Raw genomic sequence first — 21,104 nt, forward strand, 5'->3', positions numbered from 1 at the left:
CATTATTTGCTGATTTTATTTTTTTCAAATGCTACGGTGTAGTCTTACCTCCCCCATTTAAATGTTCTTGGGAACGGTGGGGCATGAAGGAGGCAGGTGTTTCTCATTTTTTCTCCACAAAGTGTTTGCATTTGGTGCTTCCCAATTTTAATGCTAATACTTCTTTTTACAAATAAAATAATTTACTTCAAAATATTTTAAAAATCTTACTTTTAACTTGTTTTCACCATGATTGATACCATTTCTATGTCAGCAATAGCCAAACATCTCTCTACAGAACCTTTGAAAACATTTTCAGAAGCATACTAAGCATCGCTTCTTCTTAATTTTTAAATAACATTTCCCTTTAATATAATTGTACTTATTGTAGATTATGTGAAAAATCTGAGAAGTATAATGTAAATTACAATCACCTGTAAATTACATCGCTGATAGACTTTGAATATGTATGTTCATTTATATGTGTATGCATATACATTACCCACACATATGCCTGAATCACCAAACACGTATAGTGGGGTTATAATATACTTTAAAAATTACTGATTCTTTTTAATTATCAGGTCATGGACACTTTCACATGACATTTAAAATCATCCTAAAATATTGTGTTTAATAACTACATAGTATTTTGTCATGTAGCTTTTTTTTCCCACATCTCTATATAAAGTTTAAGTTAGTGTTGTCAGTATTGTAATACTTAAGAATGTATTAGGTGGTCAGCTGGGAGGCCTCTGTGTGAGACCCTATCCGTTATCATGACCCCTTAGATGAATAGGTTTGAAGTGTTTCCCGGTAACAGAGATCTGTGGAAGAAAAGGCCATAAAGTAATCTTATCTGTAAAGCAGTTTCTCAGCCTGGGCACTGTTGACACTTTTGACTTTTTGGCTGGATAAGTCTTCGTTGTGGAGGGCTGTCTTGTGCATTACTGGATGTCTAGCTGCATCTCTTGCCTTTGCCTATTAGATGCCAGTAGCACTGCCCATCCCCTTCTCAGGTGTTGGGGGAAAACCACACCTGGTTGAGAACGAATCTTCAAAGAAGTTGGTCTTTAGCTGTCTGTACTTATAAACCCTTGCAAGCTGTATAAGTGAGTTTACGTCTCAGGTGGGTCCTTGAAATGCAAAACAACTGTAGAACTACTGTTAATGAGGTTGGTCATGTTATGAGATCTCTTTGAGCAGTTCGTTATTCTCTATGTCTATAACAACAATCTAGCTCCTTCCGCTTCATTGTGAAGGTCAAGGGGCTGGATAGAAAAGGAGGGATTCCTGTCAATCATCTTAGCTGAAAACATGATCCAAAACATGTGTTGCCCTCATGCTCAGCAGCAGTCTTTTATTAAAAACGTTGAATCAATTAGCTCTTTAAAACCTTAGACATCTTTTCTCTTAATCTAGGTGTTTACGGCTTTCTTTTCCCCCTGATAACAAAGTTGTTGTGTGCTTGGACACACAGCGGACTGCAGGTAGAAAGTCAGAGTTGCTGTCTACAGTCATGCGCGTTAGGTCCCGCACAAATCCAGGCACTGCTGTTCAGAACACCTAGAGGTGATGATGTCGGCTGGAGTCGGGCAATGCTCTGCTGCAGCCCTGGGACGTTGGTCTAAATTATACTCTTTTTTGATGCTGCTAAATCTAAGTGTCCTAACACTCAGTGAGTCTTACTCTTAACCATGCACAGACGTCTGTTTATTGACACTGACTGAAAGGCCCTTTCACATTTTAATGTGATTTATTTAACACGTCTCGTAGGATTGTGATGAGTTCAAAAACTGTTCCCTGCATGTGCTTCTTCGTACTTCAGAGGAGATTTCATTTCAACTAGTGCCTGGTAAGATGCGTGAAGCACTATTGGAGGCACATATTTGAAAGAAGACAATGTGGTTATAGAATCATCCACCTGAAAACGAGGTCACGGGAGCTGGCAGGAGTTAAACAAATACAAGACATGCAGCGCTCCGATAAATAACTTACTAGTAAAAGGATGAAACGTATGAAAGAGAAGAATTCTGACAGATATGGTTAGGAAAATTCTCAGGGTTGGTATGTGAATAGGAATTGCAGGATGATTAGATAAAAAATTTTTTGACATTTGACAGTTTAGAATATTTCTGTAAGCCTCCGGAGAAGTTCAATACAAGCTGAGAAAGTGCTATGGCAATACAAACTGTTCCCAGCCGCTACTCCCTATTCTTTTGGCAATGGCACTTTTTATTTGGGAGTTTACCCCACATCCCTTCTTCTGTCCTCATGCTTGGGTGGGGCTCCACCCTGTCTCAGGAGAGAAGCGTGGGCCCCAGCCCTAAAGCAATCAGTACGTCGCACTTCCCTGGCCACGTTGATAGGCTGAGGATAGACATGGGACTCAATCAAAACCACTGAGAGGTAAGAGGCTTCTGTTAACTTATATGCTTTACAAAAGGGGAAACCTAGATACGAAAGTACAGGACATGTTCCAGGAACTCTGAACAGTAGAATGTGACGGGTAAAGAGAGGAATTTTAAAGATAATGATTCACTGTAGATATCAGAAATTGTTCGATTCACTTTCTCCCACTCCTGTATACTGCCTCAATTTATTATGCACCCACTGCGTGTATGATGTAGCACTAACATTCAAACTGTTAAAAGGTAAACTGAGGCATGTTAAAAATTTTATGAGTTTATTTGTGCAGAAATCAATTCAAATAGAGCAGCATCAAAGAGGAAGTGGTTAGGAGTGCTCCACCCACAGGAGCTCGAATAGAGACTTTTATAGAGAAAAGCCAGAAGTAAAGCAAGGAAATATTTGATTGGCTATACCTTAAGAATGTGCCTTATTTGGAAAAGCCTAGCTGCTGTTTGTGATTGGTTTTCCTTAGGTTTTGATTTCTTAACCTTGAGGCATTTACAGGCTTAGGTTTTGGTTTGCCTACCTAGGCTGCTAAGATATTAGAACCACTCAGCCTAATGGCCTCCTGGTTTGATTAATTTAACAGCACTTGTCAGATGATTAAGTGAAAGGTAAATTGTTTTAAAAAGGAAATTTTTTTTTGCAAGGACATTTGATTCTGGTATGTGAAGCAAAATGAAAAGTGAAAACATTAAATGTAGAGTGGCAACGGTTTAATTTGATAATCATAGCATTACTAGGAAAGCTCATGTGGGCTCATGTCACAGTAAGACTTGAATATACACATAATTCATGTTTTTTACTTTTAATGATATGGGTGATGGGGAGGATAAAGTTGGAAGGAAGTCTAGTGATTATCAAAGGTCAGCAAGAGGGCACTGGGCAGGAGGTGGAGTTGAGTATATCCAAAGATGAATGTGAGGAATCTGAGAAATTGGATGCCTTGACAGTATTTCCTATTGCTCTCTGCAGGTGATTATGTTGGCCATGCATGTATAGTTCGCTTATGAACAATATAGTTGGATTATGACAATAAAAATGTTTGTAAAGTTTTTAGTTTTTCTGATTACGTGTCAACGTAATGACTTGGCTTAATTGTGTGATGTCAGTGAAATCTTTTTGTTATGTGAAGTCGAACTATTGCTGGTGATGAAAGGACATGCTCTAGTACAAAGAGCACACAAATCTGGAATCATAGTTTTTAATCTTGATTCCACTACTGATACACTATCTGACCTTAGTCACTTAATCCCCAGTATGCACATAAAATGTGGATAAAAATGCCAAGCATTTTTATGAGATGAAAATGTTTGTGAAGTTGGTTAATAAATGTGAGCTACAGAGAATTATTATTACGAATTATTTTGTCAGTAAAGAAACGGACCAGTAATGAGAATTTCTAAATAATTTTTCTTAGATATTATGTATTATGACAATTTGACATAGTGATTACAGAAACTTTTTTCATAAGATTTCTCAGCCCTCATTAAAACGAAAATGGCCCATTTGTTTTACATTATCCTTTTATTTTAGAGTGGAAACAGCTGAAGCATCATGTAGCCAAAGACTATGTCATAAATCTGAATACTACTCTGTACCCTATTTCAAATTAGAAATAGTCAATTAATTGTATATTTTAATTCTGGAAGGCACTCTTTAGGTCATTTTGTTAAACCATTTATAAATGAGGAAATGAAAGATGAAACAAGGTTTAATGACGTGTTATAGATCTCCCAGGTGTTCTTGATTTCCAATTTGGACTTTTTGTACTGTGAAATATAAGTAAATTATGTTCTAAATTCATCTTCCACCAGATTTAAGAATGCTTGGGCTCAATTTTTGGGAGAGCTAAAGAAAGTGCTCAGAATTTGGTGATATTCCATAGTCAGCTTAGAAATATTTCTATTTCACTACTGCAGCTTTCAGGCAATTATATCATGAATGGTCTGTCAACCTGGTACCATGGTTTGAGTGAAAGGAACTCAAAATTTTGGTAGCATTTTGTAGACAGCTGGAATCCAGCATACTGGACAGAAATCATGGTTGGACAGGCTACATTTTAGAGTGTTATGTGTGTGTCACTAACACCTGATATGAATTTTTTAAAATATGTATTTACCGTGTGAAAGTGAATGTTTTGTAGTAACTGTATCAATTAGGGTTCTGTTAAGATGTCAGGAATCATGTTAGCCCACTTAAGCAGAAAGACACTGAATTTCCCATTGCTTAAAGATTATGGTTGACTATTTCCAATAAGACCTGAGTAGTTGAAAAGTCAGCAATGTGGAGGAAAGCAAGAATTAAAGGGAATGGAGGAAGGAAGGGAGAGAAGGAAGGAAGGAAGGAGGGAGGGAGGGAGGGAGGGAGAAGATGCTGTTGGTGTCCCTCCCAGATCTCTTTTACTTGATCAGGAATCCATCCCTCAGCTGTGCAAATTTTGAGCTAACACTGGAGTTGTCCTTTGCTGACCTGATCCTCACCTGCTAGTACTTGGGAGGTTGTTTGCCTTCCATTCCTGGGGCAGCCAGTGATTGACTGATACAAAGAACAAAAGCCCAGCCCTCTTGCTTCCAGGTGAGACAACTCCGTCAGTGCTATTTACACTCTGGACTAGCCTTTACCCGAGGTCACATGCTTGCTGTCTCTTTCCCCTTCCCTGTCTTTTCCTCTGTCTCATATAGGTTTTTCCTAAAGAGAACTTTCACAGTAAATCATATGTGCCTGAATTCCTATCTCAGGCCCTGCTTCTAGGGAATTCTACTTAAGGTAAAGGAAGAAAAAGACATAGGAAAACAAAAAAATCCAATCCTGCCATCCAGCCTCGAGAGCCTTTTATGATACCATTAACATCAGGCAAACTGCTACACCTGATTTTATCTTTTACTAGTGAACCTAGTCTTTTTCCAACTATCTTTTAACTTTTCAGTGAAAACTCAATACAAATACATTCTTGTAGCAAATGCATTGAGTTCAATTCTGCTGCCAAATATAGATATCCCGTGAAACTCAGACAAAGGAGAAGGAACTAGAGAAAGAACAAACTCGATTTCCTTGTTGAAGCCTATTGATTTCATTTGTAGGGATTAGTGTTAGAATAAAGGTTGTTTTTATTTTATCCGGTGGATATAAATCAATACAATGAAACTTGTTATTGGAGAAGGTTAAAAAAAATTCAGTGTTTACCCAGGCAAATGGTATCCTTGTTAACTAATAAAGGGAAGTCAGAGGGTACATTTCTAACATGCTGAAGCATTATCTGACATTCTAAAGACATTTACCATGCTTATTCCACTAAAAAGAGAAACAATATTATGTGTGTGTGTGTGTGGGGGTGGGGAGGGGTGGGGTGGGGTTGCAGGGTGGAGTAGGCAGAAAAATGGCCTAATCCCCAGAACGTGTACATAGGTTGTTACTAGGCAAGGGGAATTACCAGGCAAATGTTGCCAATCAGTTTACTTTAAAACTGAGAGAGTGCCTGGATTTTCCAGGTGGGCCCAATGTAACGCAAGAAGCAGCAGGAGGCAAAACAAGACAGTATATGAGGGCTGCCCGCAGGAGAAAGAATTGATTGTCCAGGGCATTAGTAGATGGAATGGGGCTATGAGCCAATGAATGCTGGCAGCTTCTAGACTCTAGAAAAAGCACGGAGATGGATTTTCCCTTAGGACCTCCAGAAGGAAAGCTCTCCATCAGACTTCTGACCTACAGAACTGTAAGAAAATAAGTTTGTGTTGTTTTAAACTGCTAAATTTGTTGTAATTTGTTACAGCAATAATAGGAAGCTAATGCAGTATGTATATAGATATATTTTAAAGCTCAATGTTATTAGATTTTTTTCAACTAAAAAATAGTTAAAAAGTGTGTGGTCATTTCTACAAGTTAAAAGATACATATAAGAATTTAGTAAATTTTCTTATAGTGTCGGCACCTGGGGTGCTGATGCATGTCATTCTTTACTTTTGCAATCTTTACCCAAATGTAAACATATGATCACATATATGGCTGTTCTTATAATTAATTAATATTTGCAAAAAGTGGGATTATCCTTGCTTTTTTTGCACTTAACTCTAATACAAGTCTGATTCCATGTCAATTGGTTTAATAAATCTAACCGTTTCTTTTTCATAGCTTTGAAATTTTTCATAGTGTTGATATAGTATAATTTGCTCAACCATTCCTTATTGATCTCTGTTCATGTTTCTAGTTCTTTGTTGTTATTTTCTTTTTTGCTATGGTATACAGTGCTATAATTAACATACTCTTGTATGCATATCTATATGTGTTGGGACTGTTATATTTGTAGGATCAGTTTACCAAAAATGAGAATGCTGAATTTTGATTGTTTTTCAGTCTTGCACCTGTAGGCCAAATATATCATCAGATGTAACAAAGATAACCAGTAAACCTCACTTTATAGGTTTAGAGGCCTGTGTGTTTGCTTCTGGAATGTTTTCTTGAGAGTACAGCTCTAATGACCAGTTGCTAGGTAACACATGCCACCAGTTTGTTCTTAAATTCCCCACAGGTTTCAGTTATAAGACATGCTAATAACAATGGAAGCGAGGAGGAAAGCTGTGCAAAGTTTAGGGAAAGTTAACCAGAATACAGGGCTGCCCCACTAGAAAAGTTGTTAAACAAGTTACAATATTCAAACAGATGCAAAGTTAATAGACTGTGATCTGGGGAGTAAGATATGGTGTCCATGGCTTATACAACACTTGGAAGGGTGGGTCATACTTATTAATGGTATAATCGATATGTGAAATAACATGGTGGAATTGGAAACCTGTTTTTAACCTTTGCTCTCACTTTCTGTCTAAATTTCTTCTATCCCCTGCCCCTGGATGAGATCTTTGACAAAGGCCTCATACTTTTTTTTTTTTTTATAATTTTTTTTTTTTTAAAGATTTTATTTTTTTCCTTTTTCTCCCCAAAGCCCCCAGGTACATAGTTGCATATTCTTAGTTGTGGGTCCTTCTAGTTGTGGCATGTGGGACGCTGCCTCAGCGTGGTTTGATGAGCAGTGCCATGTCCGCGCCCAGGATTCGAACTGACGAAACACTGGGCCGCCTGCAGCGGAGCGCGCGAACTTAACCACTCGGCCACGGGGCCAGCCCCAGGCCTCATACTTTTTATAGTTATCTTAGATGAGTTCTTTGCTCCCTCCTAATCACAAAACAGAGACTTATATTAATGATTAAAACATCCAATCTTACATAGTAGGCAAAATGGGAAACTTCTTTGTGACTTAAAGCCTCTCCCTCTCATTGCTTATGTTCATTCCAGCTGGAAGTTTGCGTTAGAGGTGGGGACAGGTGACATCTTTGCCTTCATCGCTATCTTCATACTACTGCTATGTGTATCCCACTCATGGGACTGCTGGTGCCTCAGCCAGGGTGGGAGCATGAAAAGGAGGAGGAGTAAGAGGCACGAAAGCTCTTATATGAACTCGGGTAGTATCTGATGTTGATTTCCTCTGGCCTCTGCTATTGCTTGAAGTGATTCTTCCTGGGTGTTTAGTGAATTACTCTGTGATTTCCCTGGAGCTCTCTCCATGTGGGTGGTAGTTCTCCTTCATCTGTCCAGTTATGGTTCCCACACAGCTTCTGCACCTGACTCTGTACCTCCAGCCCCCCTTGATGAGATTGCCTTGACCCTCGCAGGAAGCCCTCTTGGACACCATTCAAAACCTCTTCAGGTTAGCTCTGTCTCCCAAGTGGCCCATGCCTTGTCCTTGGGAAGCCTGGCCCCTTGACCCACTGTGAGATGGTCAGTGGCTTCCCTAACCAGCACTGTGCTCTCCTGCCACAGGCTTTTTGAGCCAGCCTCCTGCCCCTTATACAATCAGCCCTGAGTTGGAGACTAGACTGGGTGTCCCCAGATCCTAGGGTATTATGTCAAACTCCTCAAGAAATGGTCTCCTTGAAGCCCTGGTGGCTTGACTTGGCACCAGGGGTAAACTCCCCATGTGTTCTCGCATACCTCCCCTAGCTCACCAGCTACTGCCTCCAAAGAAATCCTCTTAAGGTTTTCCCATGCATAACGTGCCTCTCCAACCCCTTTTAAAAGCCAGAGATGAATGAAAATCCATGTTTAGTTAAAACTGATTCTCAGACAGCTCTTTTGCAGTCCTGCTTAGGTGGTCTAGTATTTCACATGGAAATGTTAAAGTAGTTGGCATCTACTGTCCTGGACCTCAGTAGAAACTGACACAGAAATACTCCCATTCAACATCAGACTTGTAGATCCTAGAAAGTACACAGCCGGTGGATAAAGCTATGGAAAAGGAGAAACAGGCCCTGGAGGTGGTACGACCGGCAGGAATAAAGGAAAATATTGGAATATCAGTCAAATAGTCTGATGTTCAATGCAGGATTCCAGTGTCAAAAGAGGTCATATAGTTAGAAATTTAGAACAAAAACTAGTTATAAGTCCTGGGCACATAGTAGAACTGGGAGGGAGAAATCAGTAGGCTGGTAACCAGGATGCTTATGGCACATGCCACCCACCAGTTGTGAATATATTGTGTGTTTCTATTGCTTCAAGCACTAGAGGAGCTGGGTCTGTCCCTTGGATTCTAACAATATGTGTTGAGCACCTGGATTCTGCACAGGGCTGTGCTAGCTGTGCTAGGTGCTGGGGGAATGAGCTAGGTGCTGTAAAGTGTGGTCTCTGAGGTCAGGTGGGAGTAGATGACATTGTTGCCGCTATTTTGTCTTTACCCTCTTTGACCCTTCCATTTGCTTCTGTAATATATATAAGTATCTCCAGTTTAAAGAGAGCAAGGGCAGGCAGAACTGGTTAAACTGAGGTGAATTCTGACTCTTGTTAAAGCTTAGAAGTGATTTACATAAGAATCTGGAAACAAAAGGGGGGAATTAGAGTTATCAGAGAATATAAATTGCCGGTGCGCCCATTTGTATGAATAATTAAATGTTTTCCAAATTATTATTTTTGTAACAGTTGAATCAGAAAACAATAACAGAGTTTATTTGCTTTCTCAGAAATCTCAGGCATTAAGAGGAAGAAAAGGCTTTCTTGACTTAGCCTTCTTAGATTTCATTCTATCCTGTTTTAGTGTTTGCATTATTTCTAGACCAGCCTGTGGCAGAAGGCCAGCTGCAATCTGAAAGAGATCAGTCACGGTCTTTGGTGTATTAAGAATATGTTCATATTAATAGATTTCCTCTAAGGATATCTCACATCACCACTCCTGAGCCAAGTTTAAAACAATATGTGTAACACTTTGAATTCTGAGATTTCATGGAGGCAAAGGTGCCGGTCTGTATGTGAATGTTTTTGATTGCTGTCATTACATGGATTTAATTCCATTGAGGATGAAGGTGGCTCTTTGTTTTTGTGTCTCTGAGTTGAGCATCTAAGCATCTTAGTAATCTTCACTTTTTGTTGCTGTAAATAGCATATTGAGTATTAATGTACATTTTTTAAAATTAAATCTTCTGGGGACAAAAAGAGGCAAAAGAACACAGGGTAGTTCAGTGTCAAGCTCAGCGATAGAGTTTGGATCCCTTCACCCCCATTCTTGGAAATAAAACTTATAAATCCTTAAGGTCTGATGGAACCTTAGAGATCATGTAATCTGATCATCTAATTTTACAGATGAGGAAATTACAGCCCATAATCTAGACTTCACCTTGATTTGTCAAAATAGATTTTGGAACATTATTAATACTCAGAGTCACTTTCATAATAGTGTAAGCTAGAGTTTGTCATATCTGTGGTGCTTATTTGCAAGCTCATCATTGTTTAAAAGTGATTTTGGTCACATACAAGGATCAGATGTAGATTAACAATAGTTTGTGCCCAAGTTATTTGGTCAGTGGCGTTAGATCCAAAGTAGTGAGTTTGAAATTGGCAACTGGCCAAACTTATCAGTTTACTGTCTCCACTGTAGTGTAATTTTAAATCAAACATTTCTGAAGGAAACCACGCAGTCTAATTATTTGAGCTCCACAATAGGAATCAAGGATGTAGTGTTCCATATATAAATTTGGCAAAGACTGCTATTTGACAGAGAATATGATTATTACATGAATGGGTGAAGGAGGTCACTGCCTTGGATGTCTTTAGTTGGGCTGAGACGGCTGCAGGGCCAGGCTGCAACCCCTCACCAGGAAGCTGTCTGGGGTAGTAGCAGTGCAAATACACTCACTTATGGCCCAACTGAGGGTTCAGATTAATGAGAAAGGCAGACAATTAAGGGAAGACATTGTTTATCTTGCCCTGGGAATTGACCCCTGGACAGTTACATCATTTGCTCAAATGGAAACTGAACCTGATCATTTTGTCATATCCTGTCTTTTTCAATTACCTTTTGATTTTCTCTAAATCAAGAATTGCTTTTTGCAACAGAGGAAAGTGGGAAGCTACCCTGTGTTATTTTGCTCATGATGGTAATCATTCATCTGATTTTATCTGACACCCCAGATATTCTAAAGCATAAAGATCTTTAAGGCATTTATGGAAGTGTGACAGTTCTGTGTAATTCTATTCAAGATTTTAAGAGCAAAGGAAGATTCGACAATACTTCTGTTTCTACTATTGTAAATGCTGTCATCTTTGCTATTTTACCATTGTGACAGATGGTAGGACTATGTGCTAGCATAGATTGATTTTTCTTTCAGGCATCTGCCAGTTCTAAAGAATAAACACAGTACCAAAAATATAAGTACAATGGGAATATTTATAACCTGGCAATTTCATGTACAAAGAGAAAGTAAATGAATATATCTGAGAAGGAGCTGAAAAGTCTTCTTTTAAGATATTTTATTGAAATGTTTTATGTCTTCAGGGTGATTTATACTTCTGTGACATGTTTAATAATCAAGACAATGGAAAAATATGCCAATATATATCTTGACAGTCTGTTGTGCTTTTAAAATGTAAAATCATTATTTGAAGCAATTGACAAAGTATCTTTTAGCTTTTTGAGACTTGTAATAATGTACTGACTACAAGATTTTTCTAAGCATGTACTGCTTTACTATCAGAGAGCCGTGGCCTTGTTGGGGGAGATGAGGCTCATAGTACACATATACACAATGATGCAAAAGGCCTTTTTAAAGAAACATCTGCAACTGATTATAAGCATAAGTGTTTACCATATGCAAGGTACTGCATTACGTTCTTCACATATGTTGTCTCCTTTAAATTTGACAACACCCTTGCCCATACAAAATAACTGCACTTGATTTTCAGGTGAGGAATTTGAGTAACAGAAGTTAAGTGAGTTGTCTAAAGTTATGTCATGTAAAGGCAGAGTCAGAATTATACATCAAATTTGCAGGACTACAAAATTGAGAGTTGTAAATGTAGAACTATTATTTCCTTTTTTGTTTCAAGAAAAGTGTTTACTACATACCCTCACATTTTTTCCTGATGTTGAAAATATTGTCCTCTATTTATTGGCTCAGCTTGTAGGTAAGCCACAGACACAGGTCCTACATTAGGTGTAATGGGAACAATAGTTAGTTTTAAGGGATCTAACTCGATGCCTTCCTCTCCCTGAAACCCCCATCCAATCTGTTACTAAAACCTTTCCATTCTCTGGAAAGAATACTCCGAATATATCTATGTCTCTACTGTTCTGTTTTTATTACCCTAGTTCAAATCACCATCATCTTTTGCCTGGACATCCACAATATTTTCCTCCATCGCACTGTTTCTCTTCTCCAAAGCCTAGCAGGAGAAATTTATAGTATAAATTAGAACATGTCAATTTCCTGATTGAAGCTCAACATCTTCCCAATCTCTTTGGACTAAAATCAAAATTTCTTATTTTGGTGGACAAGTTCCTTAGTTCTATGGCTTCTGGCTGCCTTTGCATGCCTTCATTTCATATAACACCCCTCAGTATATTCCAGACTTGAACCACACTGTTCTCTTTCCTGTATGCCAAGCTTTGTTCTGCCTGAGGAGTCTATGTTTGTTATTTCTGCCTGGAAGGTCCTTCCCTATTCTTTCCGCTACTGTTTTATTTTTTTAAAAAAAAGTTTTATCATGAATTTTTAGCTTAAATGTCAACTACTCAGAGAGGCTTTCTTTGATTATCTAGTTTGTCTCATTATGCTTTTTCTTAACATTTGAAAACAATTTGTCATTTTATGCAGTTTTTTTGTTTATTTGTATACTAATTCTACCATACTAAATTCTCAAGTTCTATTTATTTTGGGTTCGTGACAGTATATTCTACCATTAATTCGAAACTAGGCACAAAGTTGGGGTTCAATTGTGGAAACTGAATAAAATCATCACAGTTGACTTTTATTCTGTGGTTCTTATTCATAAAATGGGAACTTGAATCAATTAGTAAAAGCATTTGTTGACCATTACATTATGTCCAGTATATTGGTGGAAAACTATGCAAAACTACATAATATATGCCATTACAATGCAAGTGCCCTTTCAGAGTTAAAGATAACGTACTTTAAGGAATGCAGAGGATGGAGCAAATAAGATTGCTTCAGAAAATAATTCACTGACATGGTGACCTGTGAGCTAGGTCTTAATGATGAATTACAATTTTTCAGGTTCAGAAGGCTGCATGGGTGATGGGGAATATTTGAGGAAACGGAAGGGCATGAATTGGCTTGAAGAAGAAGGAAAATAGATTTGGTAGGGGCACGAGCTGATTGGAATGATGTTGGGAAAGGAGCCCAAAAGTCAAATTGCATTGAAAGGCCTTCTATACAAGACTATGGAGTCTTCTATTGGGAAGCGACATGGTTCATATTATTTTATAGAAAGGTGGTGAGGAGTAAAATACATTGAAATTAGAAGAGACTGATGAGAACAGTTATATTCCAGCCAAAAAAAGTTGAAAGTCTTAATCGATTCCTGGGCTCTTAGCTACACAACAGGCACCGTGATATCTGTCAGGGATTCAGAACCACTGACCTAAAAAGAGGTAATTAGAGATACTTCTATGTTATTTATCTGTGATTGTCTCTATCTTTATACTTTATCAGTTTGACTTTTCCACATTTGACTTTTGTATACATTTTCCAGAATACATTACATTTGAAAACAGGATATTTCTCTAGCAGATTTTATATTTATCATGCAAGTGTAGGGTACAATGTAATGGAGAATATGGTGAACTCAACAGTGTTTGAGAAATAGGTGGCAGAGAGACTTCATAAATTATGGCATACTTGAGCTAAGACCTAAAATATGGGGCGGGCTCACTCCAGGCAGAGGGAGCAGCATAAGCAAAGGCACAGAGGCATGGTATGAGCCAGGAATGGCAAATAATGTAATACTCCTGGACTATAGAAATAATAAAAGTGAGGATTCTCATGTGTCCATTGATTGTGGACTTTGGATGAATGAAAGGGGACTTGGATGAAATACATAAATTTTACCATTTTGGGATTCTAGCTGAGTGTGTGGTCACCCAATAGTGAAATTGTAACATAACTGAGCAAGTTACATGTGCTATTTCAATGTGCTGGGATTCTCACCATTACTAAAGATGTTCTAAATGTTCTTTTTTCCTCATCCCAGTGGCTCTTTTAAATGTTTCCACCCTTCTCAAACTCCAACCTTACCTTGCACAATCTCTTGTAATTTATGGCTTTGAAGTTGGAGCCATCTGACAAGGGATGATGCAACTTCCTATCTTCTGGCTTCAAAGTTCCTCTGCCCTTTGCCTATCTGACTCCCATCCCTGATACTCCTTCTTGATTTTTGTTATTCCATCAAACTACTCTTTGAAATAAAGAATAAATTCATGGCCACCACTTTTTACCTCCCACTCACCTTTCGTGTCTTATAATCCGGTTACTCTTCTTACTGCTGTTTTGAAATTAATCTTGTAATTTCTTAAATTCCAGGGTGAATGAACTTCAGTCCTTCTAAGTTTTAGCTCCATTTTCTTGACTCTCCCTTCCTCCTTAGGTTTCACGCAAGACAACCTGCTTATTCTCTTTAATTAGTTTCTTTTTCACATCTCATCCTTTGTCTTTCCATGTAGATTAATTCTCAAAGTTATTTCCTTAACCAAATCTGTTCTTTACATTCTTCTTTAAACTTTTTTTTCTTTATTGATATCTACCAAATCAATATTTCCCAGGTCCAGATCGACATTTTGAAACTTCTGGTTAAAAAAAACCCCTTCCATATCCTATTTTTTAAAATCAAGCAATATTTAAGATTTTAAGCCAACAACTCCTCCTGCTTTCTTCATTCTGTTAGAGGGCCAGCAATTTCCCATCCTTAATCTCCCACCTTTAATACTGCTGATTGATTATTGAGACAGTCTCTTCTGTTTAACTTTTCTTATTTTTTCCTTCCATTCTTACTGCTATGGCTTGGCCCAAACCCTCATCTGCTGTTGTCTATAAAAGCCAGACTAATAATTTTAAGCTAGTGGGGAAAAAAATCACACCACTTCCTGGATAATAAAATCTTCAGTGGTCCCCTATTTCCTACCAAATTTAGAGGAAAAACCTCCAGATTGTAATTGAAAGTCCTCTATTATATTTTATACTCTCCTATATAAAACATAATATCTGCTTTTTATTGTTTTTAAAACAGACCCTTTATTTAGTTCATGGATGGTATATTAGTGGTCTATTGCTACATAACAAATCACTCCAACATTTAGCGGCATAAAACAAAACGCTTTTATTACCTCACCATTTCTCTGGTTCAGGAATCTGGGCATGATTTAGCTGAGTCTTGCTCATAGTCTTTCATGAGACTGCACATATTGCCCAGGGCTGGAGTCTCATCAGAACATTCATCTGGGGAAGGATCCATTTCTAACCATTTATGTGTTTTTTAGTAGGATTTAGTTCCTTGACAGTTGTTGGAATGAGGGCCTTGGTTCTTTATTGACTGTTGGCTGAAGGCTACCCTCAATTCGTTGCCGTGGGGGCTTCTCCAACATGGCAGTTTCCTTCAACTTAAGTCAGCACAAGAGAGAGTCTGCTGGCAAGAGAGAAGTTACTCTCTTATGTATCCTAATCAAAGGAGTGTCATGTCATTCCATCACCTTTGTTATATTCTATTGATTGGAAACAATAGCTTGTGCCCATACTCAAGGGCACACTCAAGGGGAGGGGATTACACAAGACTGCGAGTATCAGGAGACAGGATCACTGGAGGCTGTCTTAGAGGTATCCTGCCTCAGAGAGTTTAGATCAGGATATGGATATAAGCTGTAAATGGATAGCAACTGTACTACAGCCCCAGTGAAGGGTGCTCTTGACAGATAGTGGTTAGGGAAAAACCTTTCAATGGGTGGAGGTTTGGGTGGTGCACCTGGTCATCTGGGTGTGTGGAAGGAGAAGTGGCCTAAGGTTAGATATGTATATACTCATGTACATAGATTTGTATATATTCATATAGACTATTGACATGTAGAAATGTATATGGCTAATGGGAAATGGCTTGGCCAGCTGTTCAGGAACCTGGAAAGAAAAAGATTGAAAAATTGAAGACAAAGAGGTCCGGGGAGGAGGCATTTGGTTGTACATATGGAAGTATGTGTGAAGTTTGAAAATCTTCTTATCAAATGTTACTGTAAATCAGAGACACCTACAAGGTAAGAAGCATTAAAGAACAAAGGAGATAAAAAGACTTGATCCTAAGCCAAAATTTGTCATCAGCCATCCTGCTGCTGGCATGATGGGCACATGAATGAAGTGGCGTGGTGGTAGGAGGGAAGCTATGCATGAATCCAACAGCATGGGCTCCAACCTACTGAGACTGGTTTACCTACTGCTGCCCCTGAGTATCCACCCTGTCAGTGACAGAGGCCAAGACTAAGGCCCTGATGTGATCTCATCCCTTGAGGAGACTAACTGACCACTTGGTGACAAGTAGACAGCATTGAACCCTTTTGTCCCTGGAAAGGCCAGTGATGGCTCTGATGGTAATAACCGACATTTCAGAGATGGGTTTGCATTTCCTATCTGTGGGGTCTCAGCCAGCACTACTCTCTAAGTTTGGTTTTCATAGTGTTTGATCCACCAGCATAGGATCCTGATAACATCATGTTCATCCAGAGGACCCATTTTTATATCAAAGGTGGCATGAAAGTGGGTCTACGACTATCCTGGTCCATATAGAATGAGAAATAGATGCACAAACATAAAGATCTTTCATTCTGGCCCAACGCTAGACATCTCTGAAGGTTCTTTATAGTTTGAGAACTCTCGCTGGAGGCAGCTGAGACTGCCAGGACTGCATTGCAGCTCAACTTGTTCCTCTGCCTAATCCCGCTATGACCCTCCCACCGCTGTACAAGTATTGGTTCCAAGAACACTTCTTATTAAACGTTGTGTATGCTAATGTTTGTCTCAGAGTCCACTTTCTGGAGAATCCAATCAAGACAGACAGGATGCTAGAAAAAGTTTCATGCTAAAAAACTAGCAGAGAGGGGGCCGGCTCCGTGGCCGAGTGGTTAAGTTTGCGCGCTCTGCTGCGGCGGCCCAGGGTTGGGATCCTGGGCGCGGACATGGCACTGCTTGTCAGGCCACGTGGAGGCGGCGTCCCACATCCCACAACTAGAAGGACCTGCAACTAAGATATACAACTATGTATCCGGTGGGTTTGGGAAATAAAGCAGGGAAAAAAAAAAAAAAAAAGATTGGTAACAGTTGTTAGCCCAGGTGCCAATCTTTAAAAAAAACAAAACAAAACTAGCAGAGGACAAAATTCTTATCTCAAAGTATATACTGATATAAAAAAATTCAAGGAAATATTTTAATAAAATCTTATAAAGACATTCGTAAAGTGAATGGATTCATGAAATTATAGTGTTAACTGATAATTACAATTCTAAAATGAGTTGAATAGTTGAAGTGAGATTTTATGGAATAAATAGGAAAACTATTTCACTAACTTTGAGATGGTTTTTCTCAGGAAAAACTGTCAGCTATAGGGATTTTTTAATTCCAGAGTTGACAATAATTGGTATGGCTAAATTGATGTTTGAATAGAAACTTAACAACTGACAAAATTCACAGTAGGGTGTTGTAAACATATAGGCAGTAACTTTTTTTTTTTTTTTGAAAAGCAGAATTATTTGTGAGGTTTTTAGTTGATAAAATGTAAATCATTTCAAGTAGCGTGAAATGAAGTTTAAAAATATCTACTTAATCTTTTCCTTTTTCACTTGATCTATCATCACTTTATATTTGGAATACTCGGTTTTCTCTTTATTATATTTGTCAAAATCTTTTCTATCTCTCTCCTGATGCTGAGATAATAAAATGATTGACACCTTTGATTGCATTGTGTTTTCTCAGCTGAAAGAAGAGTTTCTTATTACTCATATCCTACAATACACTCTGTTACAATGCTATAAGTAAAAAGATCTAAACTCCCTAACAAAAGCTCTTTGGAAATTATCTTATTTTAATTATTTGTGAACAGAGTGGCTAATTGTTTATAGTTTAAGCATGATCTAGAATCAGGGAAAAAATCCCTTAAGATATCTGGGGTCATTTGTGTACCTACACTCAGCAAGAAAGCTCTACTGGGACAAGACTGTCTAAGATGGTTACACATACCCATCCACACACACAGTCACCCACCCACACACTCATCCCCCCACACACTCACCCACACATACATCTGGAGTGTTGGTGTTGACTGTTGGCTAGGGGACCTCAGTTTTCCTCCATATAGTTTTTCATCATTCAGTACTCTAGCCTGAGCTTCTTTACATGGTGACTGGCTTCCAAGAGAAACAAAAGAGAAGCTCCTAAGACCTAGGCTTGGAAGTCACACAGCATAACTTCCCTCATACTGATGGTCAAAGGAAGTCATAAGGCCAGTCCAGATTTATGGGGAGGGGACATAGCTTTTACCTCTTAATGGGAAAAGTGGCAATACTGTATCAATAAGGGCATATTCTAGAGGAGAAATTATCGTATCCATCTTTGGAAACAACCTAGAACACTAAGGCTAGAGAGAGTGACTTAGTTAAACACTAAGTTGTAGAGAGCATTGGCTGTTATAGAGTTGTTGGGGGAATGGTCGTTTGAGGAGGTGAAATTAGACTAAGAAGTTGAATAAAATGAGAGAATGGGCTATGCCAGCATAAAGGAAGAAAGAACATTCTTGCCAAGGGAATATCGATTGCAAAAGGCCCTGAAGTGGGAAAAAATCTGATGTGTTGGAGGAAATCCTACAGCTTCTTATGGTAATTGGGCAAGAAATAATTGTCTCTTGAACTAAGGAGACATTTGTGAGGGTGATAAGTTCTTTCGTTTGATATATATATGTTTTGAAATAGAACTAATAATATTTGCTTCTGGATTATATATTGGTATGAAAAAGAAGAATCAAAGATGACTGTAAGATTTTGGACCCAAACCTGGGCAAATGGAATCACCATTTAACGAGATGAAATAGTGTTCCTTAGAGCGCAGCAGACATGTATGAAAAATAAAAATTCAATTTTGGCTATTTTACTTGAGCTTCCTATGGATATCCAAGTGGACATGCTGAGTTGGAAATTAGACCTATGAACCTGGAATTCAGTAGCACGGATAGGGCTAGATGTTAAAATTTAGGACTTGACATATGTGATTTTAAAAACATGGAATTTGATGAGGTCACTCGGAACGTGATTGTAAAAGGAGAAAAGAAGAAGCCTGGGGACTAAGTTCTGGAGCATTGCAACATGTAGGGGTAGGAAGAGCAGGAAGATCCAGCAAAGAAGGCTGACAAGAAAAGTAGTTGGTGCAACGGTTAGCTAGGGAACCAATGTCATGAAAGCACATGAGGGATGAAATTGCAAGGAGGGAATTATTGGTGGGGACAAATGATGCTGAGAAGTCAAGTTAGATGAAGACTGAGATCTGACTGTGGGATACGTGTGAGACTTTGAACTCAAACAGAGCTCTTTCAGTGGAGGGTGCAGCTAGAAGAAGTGAAAATAGTGTATATAATTAATACTTATAAGATTTCTTTCTTTCTGAAAATGGGAGCCAAAAAATGGGGCATGTTTTTGTTAATTGGCGTGATCCTCAGGGAGGAAAAGATGATGCAAGAGAGAAGGAGGAGGGTGGCAAGAAGCAGTGTTTTTGATTGTAAGAGAAAAAAGAGAAAATACTCAGGCAGACCACTGGGCCTTAGATAGGGATAAGGGATTTCCACCCACTTCAATAAAATGAAAAGTATAGTTTCCCTTAAAGACTTATATAAATTGGTAGTTTTAGTGGTGGAAGATAGGAAATTTCTCGTTGAAATTTTAATTTTCCTAAGTGTAAATAAAAGCAAGATGATCGGCTAAGAGTAACATAGCAGTATAGGATTTTGAAATTTTAAGAAAGAGATGAAATAATTATTTTGGAGGAATGAAATGTGAACTGACTAAAATAAAATGTAGTACAGTCAGCAGACAGCACTAACAACCACCTGAGGTTTGTGGTAATAAACTTAAGTAGCCAGTATGCTTTTCTGTTTTTCTTCAGGTACACACAATTACCTCGGTGCAGGGGTAGGATGGGTAGCTTTTCACAAGTGGGGCTTTTCCAGGTGAGACGGCATAAGGGAGATAAAACCCTGAGGGAATGCAAAGAAGAGTTAAGATGCTGCTTCATGGGATCGAAGCTAAGTCAGGGAGGAGCTGGGGAAATCAAGAGGGTAGGGGGCAGTGGAAAGAGGTAAGGTTAGTGAACTTGAAAATCCTGGTGGAATGGGATTGCTATGTTGTGAGAAACCACAATTAACTTCCTTTTAGAACCCTGAAGATGTGGCACTCCTTGGAGGCGGGCTATCGTGAAAAATGGCTGTGACAGCAGAGACTAAAGGTGTCAAGAGTCCTGGGATGGCAGTGGGATGGATAAGCCTCAATGACCAGGATTAAATACCCTGCCAACCCAAACAGATGAGAGCTGGGATTAAGATTGAAATTTAAGGAATGAAATCAATGTAGAATTTCCTGCACACCTAAATGTATATATTTATATATGCATGGGTGTGCATTTCTTAGAAGCACAGGGGAATTTTGAAAGGGGTTTTCTTCTTTAAAAAATATTCGTGTAGGTTATAGTTTACACAGTTTTAAACATAATTTTAATTTAAAAGTCACAAAAGAAACAAAGCTTTACTGGCTTTATAACTTGAGTGCAATTTGATATAGAGCATTAAGATATCTAAAGAAAGAATGTCTCAATTTGATGCAAGTTGGTTAGTCATGGGAGCCTTTAAAAAGAATTCATGAAGACAAATTTTACAATTCCCATCCAAGCACTGCCCAGGAGAAAAGGACGCTTAGCCAGCAGACGTCGAGTATACTGACTTGTTTGGCAAGCCTATCCCTATTTTAAGATGAATTCATCAGCTGCGTGAGCTTAATTCCATTAAAAGTTGGATTTGTCTAACTTCTTTGTTTTGATTCCACATTTATTAAACAACCTCTGATTATTGTTTGTCTTTCCATGTGTGTGCCTACAAGGAGAAAATGTGTTGCTCATATGAGCTTCAAGTATTTTAGTCCCTGTAACAATTATTTCACAATGTAAATGAAGTCAGATTTTGGTTTTATTTACCTACCTCAGGAGCTTGGATAATGTGAGCTTGTTCTTGAGAAGTGGATTTGCTTTTGGAATGCTGACAAAATCAAGTTATTAGGCATGGAAAGCTGCAGGCCAATTTAGGGCCCTGGAGCATGTACCCAGGTAAAGAATACCACCCTGTGAGGCCTCCTGGGAGGCAGCCAGCCTTGT

The 21,104-nt window shown here is 38.6% G+C and overlaps 1 long non-coding RNA gene across 2 annotated transcripts in view; it reads left to right on the top strand.

The window, feature by feature from the left end:
• The first annotated feature begins 2,322 nt into the window (after nucleotides 1–2,322).
• Nucleotides 2,323–21,104, top strand: part of LOC123285190 (uncharacterized) — a 174,408-nt gene continuing 155,626 nt past the window's right edge. Inside the window, exon 1 of one of the 2 annotated variants that reach the window (XR_011502911.1) lies at nucleotides 2,323–2,388. This is a non-coding gene — a long non-coding RNA (uncharacterized lncRNA). The remainder of the gene's footprint in view (nucleotides 2,389–21,104) is intronic. The other variant, XR_011502912.1, reaches the window with a different exon arrangement.

The sequence above is a fragment of the Equus asinus genome, chromosome 4 (genome assembly GCF_041296235.1).
Source record: "Equus asinus isolate D_3611 breed Donkey chromosome 4, EquAss-T2T_v2, whole genome shotgun sequence".
Taxonomy (NCBI): Eukaryota; Metazoa; Chordata; class Mammalia; order Perissodactyla; family Equidae; genus Equus; species Equus asinus.